Source organism: Lepidochelys kempii, chromosome 5 (genome assembly GCF_965140265.1).
Source record: "Lepidochelys kempii isolate rLepKem1 chromosome 5, rLepKem1.hap2, whole genome shotgun sequence".
Lineage (NCBI taxonomy): Eukaryota > Metazoa > Chordata > Testudines > Cheloniidae > Lepidochelys > Lepidochelys kempii.
Genome location: NC_133260.1, coordinates 129,870,325 through 129,883,878, shown reverse-complemented (window position 1 = coordinate 129,883,878; position 13,554 = coordinate 129,870,325).

Genomic DNA, 13,554 nt, shown 5'->3' with positions numbered 1-13,554 from the left:
AAGCTGACCACAGTTATCTCTTTTGGCTGAATATGCACTCAGGCCTGAGAGCGTGATTTTGAGGATTGCTACCAAGTACTTCTCACGTGAGTGTTCAGAGGAGATGTCTGACTCTCAGAATGTTTTCTCCTCTTTCTCTGCTCAGATCACAGAGGTAGGCTCAGTTCTGCCAGCAGTCACAAGCAACAGTTATTTCAAGTTGGGCCTCTCTGCCACGACCATAGGTTTGCCAGGCGTCCGGTATTCGACCAGAATGCCGGGTCAAAAAAGGGCCCTGGCGTCTCCGGTCAGCATGACTGACTGGGCCATTTAAAAGCCCAGTCAGCAGTGCAGCAGAGCTAAGGTAGGCACCCCTGCCTGCCCTGGCTTTGCACACCACCACAGAAGAGGCCAACATGTCTCTGCGGCCCCTAGGCGCAGGGGCGATCAGGGAAGTTCTGCACACTGCCCCGCCCCCACACCAGCTCCACAGCTCCTATTAGCTGAGAACTGGACCCTGACCCATACCCCAACCCCCTGTCCCAGGTCAGAACCCCCTCCCACACCCTAACTCCCTCCCAGACCTCACACCTGCTCTCACACCCAAACTCCCTCCCGGAGCCCATATCCTGCACCCACTCCTGCACGCCAATCCTTGCCCCAGCCCTGAGCCCGCTCCCACACTCCAAACCCCTCAGCCCCATCCCAGAGCCCACACCTTAACCCCAAACCCCTCAGCCCCAAGCCCACCCCAGAGCCCGCACCCCCAGCCAGAACCCTGACCCCCTCCTGCACCCCACCCCCCTGCACCAGCCCAGTGAAAGTGAGTGAGGGTGGGGGAGAGTGAGTCATGGAGGGAGGGGGGCTGGAGTGAGTGGGGTTGGGGCCTCAGAGAAGGGGCAAGGCCTTGGGGAAGGGGCAGGGCAGAGAGCGGGGCAAGCATGTTCAGTTTTGTGCAATTAGAAAGTTGCAACCCTACACAATCACCATCATAAATAATACCTATATTACCTGTTCCAGGTATCCCCTGGGGGGGCACTTCTGCTTCTACTCCATCCATGGATGGTGTTACATAGACCCCTCCCCCCAAAAAAAATGGCTCCAATAATCCAGTTACCCCATGTCTGCACAGATCTAAGTAAACAGGTAAGCCATCCTGCCGGGTACAGGGGTGATCACACCAGTGACCTCACAGGGCCCAGGGTCACTGAATCATCCTGCCGGGTACAGGGGTGATCACACCAATGACCTCACAGGGCCCAGGGTCACTGAATCATCCTGCTGAGTACAGGGGTGATCACACCAGCAAACCCACAAAGGCCAGCATTCCTTGGGAACATGTTTCTGTGGCTGGGCAGTTCCCCATACCAGGCTGGATGCTCAGCTCTTGCCATAGCATGCACATGAGGATTATAACTGAAGTTTAGCAGATCTTTGGACCCAAACAAAACCTATCTGGTTCCCCACAACCTGGTCAGTACAGAGACCACAGAGATTTTCATTCTAGAAGCTCTTTTTCTTTTTACCCACAGAAACTTGACTATCTGTTAAAAAATCAGACCCTCCCGTGCACCAGAGCTCGCCTTGACACAGTGCGGGGGCCGTCTGCATTGCAAGTGAAAGTGCAACTGCAGCATAGGTAGGCATAGGCAGTGTCCACCTGGTGGCACAGGCTTTACCCCAAACTATAGACCCAGGCTCCCCAGCAGGCTCGTACTTCACATCTTCGCTTGCAGAACAGACTTACTCTGAAAGGGAGGCACAGGTGGCTTTAAGCCACATTCGTTGTCCTCAACCCACCAGAACTGACTGGGGCTGACTCTGCCCCCAGCAAAACTTGGCCCCACAGATGTAATGGCCCCTAAGGAGCCATTCCATGGGCAAAGACGGCTAGAGAGAAGTTATATTCCCTTCCCCCAGCCCATCCCACGACACACCACCTATGTGGACATTTCCTCCCCCCTATTATGGCTTTAAGGCTGCTGTGGGCCACTAACACAGAGCAGCCTGATTTGGGCCCACGACCTGGACCAATTACTCCTGCCATAGTTAGTATATAACATTCTTCTCACTCTGATCTGCATACCACACATGAGTGCATTCATACATCACACTTGGATGCTCTACAACATACAAAGTAAATTAAAACAATAAATAAGAGACGATAAAGGGCTAATTTCACCACTTTTATTAAAGTGCCTAATGTTACTCTTGAGACCCCTTTATGAAGTCTTTCTTACCCTTCAGCTGTACAGTCTTCCCGGCAAAGTCACAAGAGAGGTGACTTTTGCAGATTGCACTACTAATGAGAAAATTGTTTGTTTTTATTGTAAGATGATTTATATAAATATTCCCCGCATGATAAGACTCTTGAAAAAACAAGTCTCGTTTTCAAAAGTGTCCTGGGATACAGCAAGAAACAACAAACAAATTCATTCATAAAAATTTGACATTTAGAAAACATTTGAAGAACAGGGCTTCACGCTTAACAATCCCAGTTCAAAAAAACCTAGCACTGGTTGGCATTAATTTTATTTCAGAGGGAATTTATTATTGATATTATTCTATTGCTGTGCCCACGATGAGCTAGGCATTTTCCATGCATTCAAGGCTATGAGCCACTCACAATTTAAAGACAGCTAAAAGGAGGGCAACCACAAATAGCGAATTTTCATACTGCTCAGCTAGCTTCATTACAGGCAACCCAACTGAGAAACAAGGCCCTGCAGATGGGCTCGGGGGATGGGGGGCAAGATTGGACCATGTTTTGGAGACTCTACAGAAGAAGGTACAGAGGGGACTTTCCAAAAAGCTGACAAACAGACAGACAAGACCCAGGAATGTTAGTAGAGCGGAGGGGACAGAATAATGTGAATCTTGGCAGGGAGGATAACCAGGAAGGGGCAGAGATATGTAAAGCTTTAATTTGATGTGCTGGCAGATAGGGAGTGAGGGTTTCAAAGACAAGAATGATGTGATCAAATCAAGAGGTACAGAAGATGACTTTATGGGCTGAATAGAACCCATTACAGCATATACTGAAGGCAGACAATATTATCTGATTTAAAAGTTACCAGCTATATAGACAAAATGGGAACAATACTAGACACAAGTTTTTTTCCTGGATTTGGATGAGCATGTACACAGCAGGTTGGCTAAATCTGCTGATGACACAAGGTGCTTTACTTTCTGACAGCTGTTGAGGATTTTGAGACACTCCCAATAGATCTAAGCACACTGGGGTATTTAGCCAAGTGAGTGCAGATTAAATTTAATTAGCAAAAAAATGCAAGGCAATGGCCAAAAATAGTCCAAACTTTTATATAAGCAGATGGGCTGTGAATGAACTTTGAGGATTCACGGAGGGAAAGACCTTTGGGTCAATGTGGATAACTCAATGGAGCTGTCTGCCCAGTAGCAGATAAAACAGATATTTGTGTGTTAGAAGACCATGGAAATGAAATTTTCTGGAACAACTGTGTGAGCCCTGCTGAAGTGATGTGAACAGCCAACAGCAGTCTTGGACTGGCACTTTGAGCCCCAAATTCCTCCCTACATCAGTGCAGAGCCCGGCACAGGGATGGGGAGGAGAGGGGCTACTAGGGACCAGTATGGACCCTGGTAATATTTAGGGCAGCCCGCAGTGCTGTCTAATTTGGGAGCCAGCTGCCCAAGGCCTCTGCCTGCCCCTATGTCCCCCAGGAGTAGCCCCTGTGCTAGCAGCTTTCATGACCCAAGACTACTCAATTGTCACATACTTGCCCATAAAAGTCAAGGGTACATTTAGCAAATGGAGCAGGATTTAATGTGATCTCAGTTACAGGCAGCATTTTCCAAAGCACTCAGCTTTGGCCCACCTCTGCTCCTGTTGAAGTCAAAGGTACAATTCCCATTGCCTCCAGGAAATGCAGAGTTAGGCCAAGCTGAGCACTTCTGAAAAATCCTGCCTTACATAGTAGGTAAGCCTTGAACACTTAGGCAAGTGAAACCTCTTTTCTGACGGGTGAGTAGTGTTGAGTCAATATTAACGGCACAGAATTTCTTATTTAAACAAACTATAAAAGCTAAAAGAAATCTCTAAGCTTTCATAACGGAATACTGAATTCATGAACACTAATGAGCACAATAAAAAACCTAGGGCCTGCCTGATCCAAGGCCCATTAAAGTCAATGAGGGTCTTTGATTAGTCCCTGAGAGAGACTACCTCCATGCAGATTGTAAAATGAAGGAGTGATATAACTGTTCCTTTGGTTTCCAAAAGCTGTTTTGCACTGAGCACTACCGCTTTGTTGAAATGATCAAAATACAACACCAACACCAAATTCAAGATTTCTCAGAGGTGTGTACTTTCAACACTACTTTATAGTGCAGAATGCTGGGGAATGAGAAAGTATGACATGTCCAAACTGTCTTCATTCCATACAACCTGCCTCAGAAAAATACCTCCGTATCTTTTGGCCCAGAACAATCTCAAACCGAGATCTATTGACACAGCCAAGAGTGCAGCACAGTGCAGCACCCTCATTGCCAGGAGGCATTGGAGACAGATGGGTCACGTGCTTCTGATGGAAACTGATTCCGTCACTAGAGTAGCAATAAGATGGACACCAGAAGGCAAGCGAAAATAAGGCTGCCCAAAAACAACATGGCAAAGAGCTGTGGAAGCCGAGCTGAAAAACCTGGGGCACAGCTGCGGAACCATTGAAAGACTTGCCAGAAACAGACAGGAGTTGAGGAGCTTCGTCGCTACCCTAAATGCCAGAGGCATAATAGAAACATCATGATGACGATGACTACCACTTTGTGAACATCAGCATTTCTACTGCTTATTATGATTCTACTCTCCGTTGTTCATTAACTGGACAAAACCAATTGTTGTTCCAGGGTAAAGCTTGCAACATAAAATAACAGCATTGTCACCTCCTGTTCCTCCCTGTGAGACAGTGATTTGAGAGGTGAGGTGGCCAGGTTCAACAGGACCAAGAAGAACTGTCAAGCTCTAGGCTAAGCTGAGAAGAGAAACTGGATTCTTTCAAGGAGATCTGTGATGCCTGGCCCTAAAGATTTCCATGTGACTCGTTAGTATTCTATTGGTCACCCATTCCAGCCACGCTGCATTAGAATCTTTTCCTTGCTGCTAAATCCAGTTTGTCTTTCAATCAATCACCTTGCTACATAAATCTGTGACGTGTGGCCCTCAGAGTACTTTTCAATAACAAAAAAATTAAAACAAATACTAAAAGCAAAAGAGGGGAAAAAATTTTAAAAATTTAGCGGGATTTTAAATAACCTGCGCGTAGTGGCACTTACTGTGCTCTGTGTTAGGGACCCGCCAGAGCAGCAGCCTGTAGCTTGGCCCTGCATGTTGTGTCATTAGCAAAGCAGTTTTTTGGGACCCCACGGTGCTCGTGTGACTCCTTCACATCAAGTTTGTTGGGCAGAAGACAGAGCAAACGGATTCTACATTCTCAGTAAGAGGAAACCCTACAGAAGGTGAGTTAATTAGGCAAATAACTGAGCACCAAGTGATTTCATTCAAATGTACAGCAATATTTAAATACACTGGGGGGCACCTGGAAATGGAATGAGTCCGTCTATCACTACCCTTCAAACATGAGCATATTAATCACAAAGCCTATCTAATTCAGCTTCAAAATATGGCAATGGAAGTGTTGCAAAATTTAATATGGTTAATTTGAGTTAATTATCCCTAATTATACATGTGCCATATTGCAGAGTTATCTAGAAACAAGTGTGTTTAATAGCTACAAACAGTAAGTATAATATTGAGCTCTATGATAAAACTTTAGATGCAAAATATATTCAAATACACACAAAAGAGCCATTGGCCATTATCTTTGAAAACTCATGGCGATCCGGGGAAGTCCCGGAAGACTGGAAAAAGGCTAATGTAGTGCCCATCTTTAAAAAACGGAAGAAGGAGGATCCTGGGAACTACAGGCCAGTCAGCCTCACCTCAGTCTCTGGAAAAATCATGAAGCAGGTCCTCAAGGAATCCATTCTGAAGCACTTAGAGGAGAGGAAAGTGATCAGGAACAGTCAGCATGGATTCACCAAGGGCAAGTCATGCCTGACTAATCTAATTGCCTTCTATGATGAGATAACTGGCTCTGTGGATGAAGGGAAAGCAGTAGACACGTTATTCCTTGACTTTAGCAAAGCTTTTGACACGGTCTCCCATAGTATTCTTGCCAGCAAGTTAAAGAAGTATGGGCTGGATGAATGGATTATAAGATGGATAGAAAGTTGGCTAGATTGTTGGGCTCAACGGGTAGTGATCAATGGCTCCATGTCTAGTTGGCAGCTGGTATCAAGTGGAGTGCCCCAAGGTGGGTCCTGGGGCCAGTTTTGTTCAATATCTTCATAAATGATCTGGAGGATGGTGTGGATTGCACCCTCAGCAAGTTTGCAGACGACACTAAACTGGGAGGAGAGGTAGATACGCTGGAGGGTAGGGATAGGATATAGAGGGCCCTAGACAAATTGGAGGCTTGGGCCCAAAGAAATCTGATGAGGTTCAACAAGGACAAGTGCAGAGTCCCGCACTTAGGACGGAAGAATCCCATGCACCGCTACAGACTAGGGACCAAATGGCTAGGCAGCAGTTCTGCAGAAAAGGACCTAGGGGTTACAGTGGTCGAGAAACTGGATATGAGTCAACAGTGTGCACTTGTTGCCAAGAAGGCCAATGGCATTTTGGGATGTATAGGTAGGGGCATTGCCAGCAGATCCAGGGACATGATCGTTCCCCTCTATTCGACATTGGTGAGGCCTCATCTGGAGTACTGTGTCCAGTTTTGGGCCCCACACTACAAGAAGGATGTGGAAAAATTGGAAAGAGTCCAGCGGAGGGCAACAAAAATGATTAGGGGACTGGAACACATGACTTATGAGGAGAGGCTGAGGGTACTGGGATTGTTTAGTCTGTGGAAGAGAAGAATGAGGGGGGATTTGATAGCTGCTTTCAACTACCTGAAAGGGGGTTCCAAAGAGGATGGATCTAGACTGTTCTCAGTGGTAGCTGATGACAGAACAAGGAGTAATGGTCTCAAGTTGCAGTGGGGGAGGTTTAGGTTGGATAGTAGGAAAAACTTTTTCACTAGGAGGGTGGTGAAACATTGGAATGCATTACCTAGGGAGGTGGTGGAATCTCCTTCCTTAGATATTTTAAGGTCAGGCTTGACAAAGCCCTGGCTGGGATGATTTAGTTGGGGATTGGTCCTGCTTTGAGCAGGGGGTTGGACTAGATGACCTGCTGAGGTCCCTCCCAACCCTGATATTCTATGGTTCTATGAAAAGCAAAAACCAGACAGTGCCAACTGCTGAAAAGTAGCAGTATCTTGTGAGACCTCTATGTCAGCTCTTGCTATGGGCCACAGGAGACCCTGGTTTTCTTCTTCATGTGTGTGTGTGTGTGTGTGCGTGTGTGTAGTTGGTGAGCACATCAGATACACTTCTCCTTCCACTTCCATTTCAGCCATCTGTCACAGAGGTGACTGCTCCTTTAAGGTCAGGCCCTGGTCCAATACATCCCTGATATAAGTTCTGGTCTTTCAAGGATAGGCATTCTGGGAATTGTAGTCTCCCCCAAAAGGTCATGTGACTGCAGGCTACAGCAAGGTCATCTGGGCAAGGTGGGGCAGACTGTGAACAAGAGTCAGACCAGGAAAGAAGAGGGCCCTGATGCAGGGCACTCTACTGAGGGAGAGCTGAAGAAGCAACAGCAGCTTGCTATTGAAAGCTCTTGAGTGCCCTCTGTCTGTGGAGAGTGTCAGGGAAGGAGCAATGGAAAGGCTTGATAGGGGAGTGCTGGGAAGAGGTCAAAAGCTGGGAATGGGCGAAAGATCCATGGGCGAAAGATCACTTGATGCTTCCTGTTCTGTTCATTCCCTCTGAAGCACCTGGCATTGGCCACTGTCAGAAGACAGGATACTGGGCTAGATGGACCATCGGTCTGACCCAGTAGGGCCATTCTTATGCCAAGGAGAAGGCATAAAAACAGGCCAGCACCATAAGTGGTGGCCCTGGGAAGCACCTTTACTGACGGTGAAGGACTCTGCAGTTCATTATTGTTTGTGGCTTGTTTTCCCTGGACGAAGGAGAGTCTGGTTTGGCCGGAGAGTCCAGTCGCTAAATTCACAGAAGCACCAAGAGTAAGGGGAAATTGATGTACTGACGCAGAGCGATGGCTACATCTGACGCTGTATGGGCGAGCTGACCCTATCATGGTTCTAAGGAATCCATGGGAATGGGGACAGAAGATAGAAGAGACACATACAACAGTTTATAATCCCAATAAAGGGAAAAAGGTATCCTCTACTACATTGGAATACCTACACATTATCTCATAAAAGGTTGTACATGATTGCTTAGGAGAAGTGAACATGTCTGTATCAAGGAGACATTATCTGTAAAATAGGAAGTTCAGGACAATATCTTTCCAAGACCACGTATGCTGGACATAAACTCTTCTTCCAGGCAAGTGGAGAACAGAAGAAAGCATACAGTTCTTTGGGCCCCATTCCCATGTGTGGAGACCACTTCTCAATGCAGGAGAAGGTGAGAAGCTTTCCCCCATTGGTTCAGTTAGTACATGGCTGCCATGTTGAATGAGAGTAGGAAAGGAACTGAAGAACAGATATAAAGGCCTCAAGTTCCAGGACACTGAGATGCAGCTTGGACACGTTTGGTTTCCACAGCCTGTAAGCTCTGAGCATCTCTTCCAATTCAGAGTTTAAAGTATCTGTCCCTACATAGGAGACAGGGTGGTTGAGTAAAGAGTGGACCTCTTAGCACCTTATGTTGTAGGGATCACCAAATGAGCAAGTCATTCTTTCTAAAAGGTTACAGGGAATATACACAGATGATGCCATCATTTTGGTCTCTTGGACACTGCTCAAAGCAGCATAAATTGTACCCCTGAACAAGTCAGATCTTTCAAAAGGGAGTTTCTGGCTCTTTTTTATGGATTTCCTTGAATGACATAAAAGTTCTGAGCCCAGAATGCTTCTTGAAGGTAATGACTGAAGAAATAGAATTAGCTAGAGTATGGAAAGGATCCAAGAATATTATTACTGCATGCCTGGGTAAGTCTTGTCCCTCTTAAATGGCAGTCTTCGTAGCCTAAAAGAGAAAATCAGGGAGAATAGCTATAATTTGGAGGATCTTACTGTACAGATGGAAGTTGCACCACATCATCAATGCCTCCTAGTTGGCAATTTTCACAGACAAGGTGGCCAAGGAGTAAGCTCTCTTTCTCATGTAATATACCATAATTTCTATGGCTCTTTAAGTTGGAGAATCATCTTGGAAGATCCACCCATCCTACACCTTTCAGAGGCAGCAGAAAATACCAAGGAAGGAATCTGGACAATAGATATGGATGTGATACACAAGGATGGTTTTCTAAGCTGCAGATGAACCAAGGGCAGTGTGTTACCAGATCTCCTCAGCTGGATCCATTCTCCCCTCCTTTATTGGTAGGGCCATCTCTCCTTAATCCTTTGTCTCCATGACATCAAATATCTTGTGTATCTTTTCATGAACTACAGCAACTGGAATGTGAAAGGTTAGAGCTTAGTGTCCAGCAGTCTCTTGGATGGCCTGACTGTCCTCAAGAGCAGAATGCAACTACGGAGTAATTCTGTGCAGTGGCTGCAAAAGAAGACTCCTCATTCACCTTGTTCTTCTCTTTTTCTGGTGTCAATTTGCAGATGAATAGATTCTAAGGAACCTCCGGAAGATGATGGCCTCTCAAATGCCTGTTTATGATGCGTGGAGACAGAAGAAGGTGGAGACTAAGCTCTCCTAACTCCCTTCCTTTTGGAGGGATGTCCTTGAGAGGCTTCCTAAGAAGGTGTCATATAGGAGCATTTTAGTCTTGTGGTTAGACCACTAGGATCCTGGCCTAGGGTACCTATTCCCCATGAGGCAGAGGAAGTCAAAGGATGAAGAGTGCAACTGTCCTGGTAACACTGTCTCTGCTGGACACTCGCCAGGCTGCTGTGTGTGTGTTCCACCCACTGGGACCATGTGATCTAAGCTTTCTTGTGGCTAAGTAGAATACAACACTGTCTGTTCCCTGGACCACTCTGGCACATTTCCTGGGTACAGGCGCCCTGTTATCTCTTCCTAGAAACGAGACGTGCATCCCAGCTGCCTTAGTGCTGGCTCCCCCAGATTCTCCAATAGCTTAGGCACACCCTTTCCCAGAGCTCCAGCCTCTGGGTACTTTTTACAGTTCACCACTTCAGGAATGTGGCAGAGAAATGCAAGCAGACACATATGCTTTACAACGATTTCTGAACACAGTTCCTCTTTCCTTAGACAGCATGAGGTCTAGGCAAAATAAGAAACACCTGCACACATTCCCCTGGCTCATTTTCCTCACCACTCTTGTGCATTCTTTGGGTTTAGGGCAGACTCCTCTAAGGAGTCCTGGATTCGCCTCCTGCGCATGGGTTCTCCTCTGAATCAAGGCATCTCTCCCCTCCTGTAGATGAGTCAGCTTCCTTCTCCCTCAGCTGGTCCCTCAGTTAAACAAGACCCACTTATGGAAGCATGCCCCTCTCTTCCTTTCTCCTGCCCAAAGTTTTCTATGTCTCTCTGAGAGTCCTTCCCAAGCCACCAGTCTCTGTGGTTTTGGAAGGCTAGCATCAACACTTTGGTTTCTTGGTTCTGGCTGCTGGGGATTATCCACTCTCCAAACCCCAGCCCCCTGCAGGGAAGTTGGAGAGAACTGATTTCCCCTAGGATGAAATTACCCTTTTGTTCTCCCTAGGTAAGATCTGTGCAAGTTACTGATAGTCCTTAACAATCAGCCTGTTCATGGGCAGAAATGTCAGTGCCATCCCCTGTCTCCTTAATACAAAAAGCATGGGGCAACACATATTAAAAGAGCTTCATAAGGTATAATACAGACAGTTCATAAAATCAAACTGTAATTCATAAGTTGTATATAGACAGATTCCCCAAATTGTCACAGAAGCTCTGGCTAAGGAAGCAGAGATCTGTCCGGGTACCTTAATAATGGAACCAAAAGGGTTGCTTCTGATCTGAATGCCCCCTACCCCAAACAGACAGGCGGGGACTCCACGTACCAGTCCCTCAGAACCAAAGAGGCTGTATACACTGGACCCACCCTAGCCCAAAAGCTCTTATGGCATGGGCACATAAAGAACCGATTTCCCTCCTACAGAATCAGAAATGGGCCACATGCATTTCAAATAGGAGTGACGTTTGTTGCCCTCTCTCAAAGTGTTGCAGCAACTTGGAATCATCACACAGGACTCCTACTTAATTCACCATGTGCAGAGCACAGGCACAAAGCCCATATATTACTTAAGTGCCACTCAAGGCCTCCTTTGAAGGCCTAAGTGGAATTTAAGTGGTGCGTAAGCCTTGAGCCTCTGCACAGGGATGATGTTCAAGGTTAATGCGTTCAATCAAATATTGGAGCAAACAGACACATTGTGAAAAACTGAAGCCCTGAAAGAAAGGATTTTGAGAGTTTTATAGGCTTGGTAAGAGGATTCATTAGACATTTACTCATTAACTTAATACTTGGCCAGAACGTGTAGAATCAACCATTGTCCAGTTCCACCATTAGGATAGCATCAGACACATTTATGAAATCTGATCATTATTGAATGGCTTTCTGGGTGACAAGTACAAGAAAGATGTCATGTCTTTTACATAATTTATCAATGTCAAGCAACTAATGTTAAACACAAAAGCAATTATCTGATCTTTCCCCATAAGAATCTGTATCATACTTTATAGTCTTGTAATGTAAAATAAATTCTTAAATAATTATTGATACAGCTATAAGCTGAACTGAACAGAGAAACCATCCTTTTTTATTCTAATCCTAAATCATTCTTTAAAATTCTGATCACAGGTCCCTCCACAACTCCTCACTCCTTACGGAAATCACATCAGCAATGGGAAGAGCAAGAGAACAGGGAATTTCTCGGAAGCTGGTGAAAACGCCAGTACTATCAACAGAAGAGTGAAGTCTGCTGCTGCTACAAACCGCATTAAACTCTCGCTGCATGCTGTACCCTCACCATGGAAGGAGAGTAGCTGAAGAGTGCCTGAGACAGCCAATGACAGGTTTCAGAGTAACAGCCGTGTTAGTCTGTATTCGCAAAAAGAAAAGGAGTACTTGTGGCACCTTAGAGACTAACCAATTTATTTGAACATGAGCTTTCGTGAGCTACAGCTCACTTCATCGGATGCATACCGTGGAAACTGCAGCAGACTTTATATACACACAGAGATCATGAAACAATACCTCCTCCCACCCCACTGTCCTGCTGGTAATAGCTTATCTAAAGTGATCATCAAGTTGGGCCATTTCCAGCACAAATCCAGGTTTTCTCACCCTCCACCCCCCCACACACAAACTCACTCTCCTGCTGGCAATAGCCCATCCAAAGTGACAACTCTCTACACAATGTGCATGATAATCAAGGTGGGCCATTTCCTGCACAAATCCAGGTTCTCTCACCCCCTCACCCCCCTCCAAAAAACACACACACAAACTCACTCTCCTGCTGGTAACAGCTCATCCAAAGTGACCACTCTCCCCAATGCACATTGTGGGGAGAGTGGTCACTTTGGATGAGCTGTTACCAGCAGGAGAGTGAGTTTGTGTGTGTATAGGGGTGGGGGGGTGGGAAAACCTGGATTTGTGCTGGAAATGGCCCACCTTGATTATCATGCACATTGTAGGGAGAGTGGTCACTTTGGATGAGCTATTACCAGCAGGAGAGTGAGTTTGTGTGTGTGTTTTTTTGGAGGGGGGTGAGGGGGTGAGAGAACCTGGATTTGTGCAGGAAATGGCCCACCTTGATTATCATGCACATTGTGTAGAGAGTGGTCACTTTGGATGGGCTATTGCCAGCAGGAGAGTGAGTTTGTGTGTGGGGGGGTGGAGTGAATTTGTGGGGGGGGGGGGTGGAGGGTGAGAAAACCTGGATTTGTGCTGGAAATGGCCCAACTTGATGATCACTTTAGATAAGCTATTACCAGCAGGACAGTGGGGTGGGAGGAGGTATTGTTTCATGATCTCTGTGTGTATATAAAGTCTGCTGCAGTTTCCACGGTATGCATCAGATGAAGTGAGCTGTATCTCACGAAAGCTCATGCTCAAATAAATTGGTTAGTCTCTAAGGTGCCACAAGTACTCCTTTTCTTTTTGAGACAGCCAATGGCAGCATAGCTTTGAGGCTGATAAGTATAGATAAATAATAACCATAGGTGTAAATTCAACACAAGCTATGTTTGGCAGAAATGCAGGGCTGGAAACTCAGCCTCAGCCGGCTATGCACAAGGGACCCCCATTCAGCAAAACCTTTAAGTGGGTGCTTCAGTCTGTCCCTATTCTTCAAAGAGACAAGGTGGGGGAGGCAATGTCTTTTATAGGACCAACTTCTGTTGGAGAGAGACACAAGCTTTCACAGAGCTCTTCTTCAGGTCGGGGAAAGGTACTCAGAGCATAGGCATCAACATTTCCCGGCACTAGTGGGTGCTTGCCCCTGCCCCACCCCC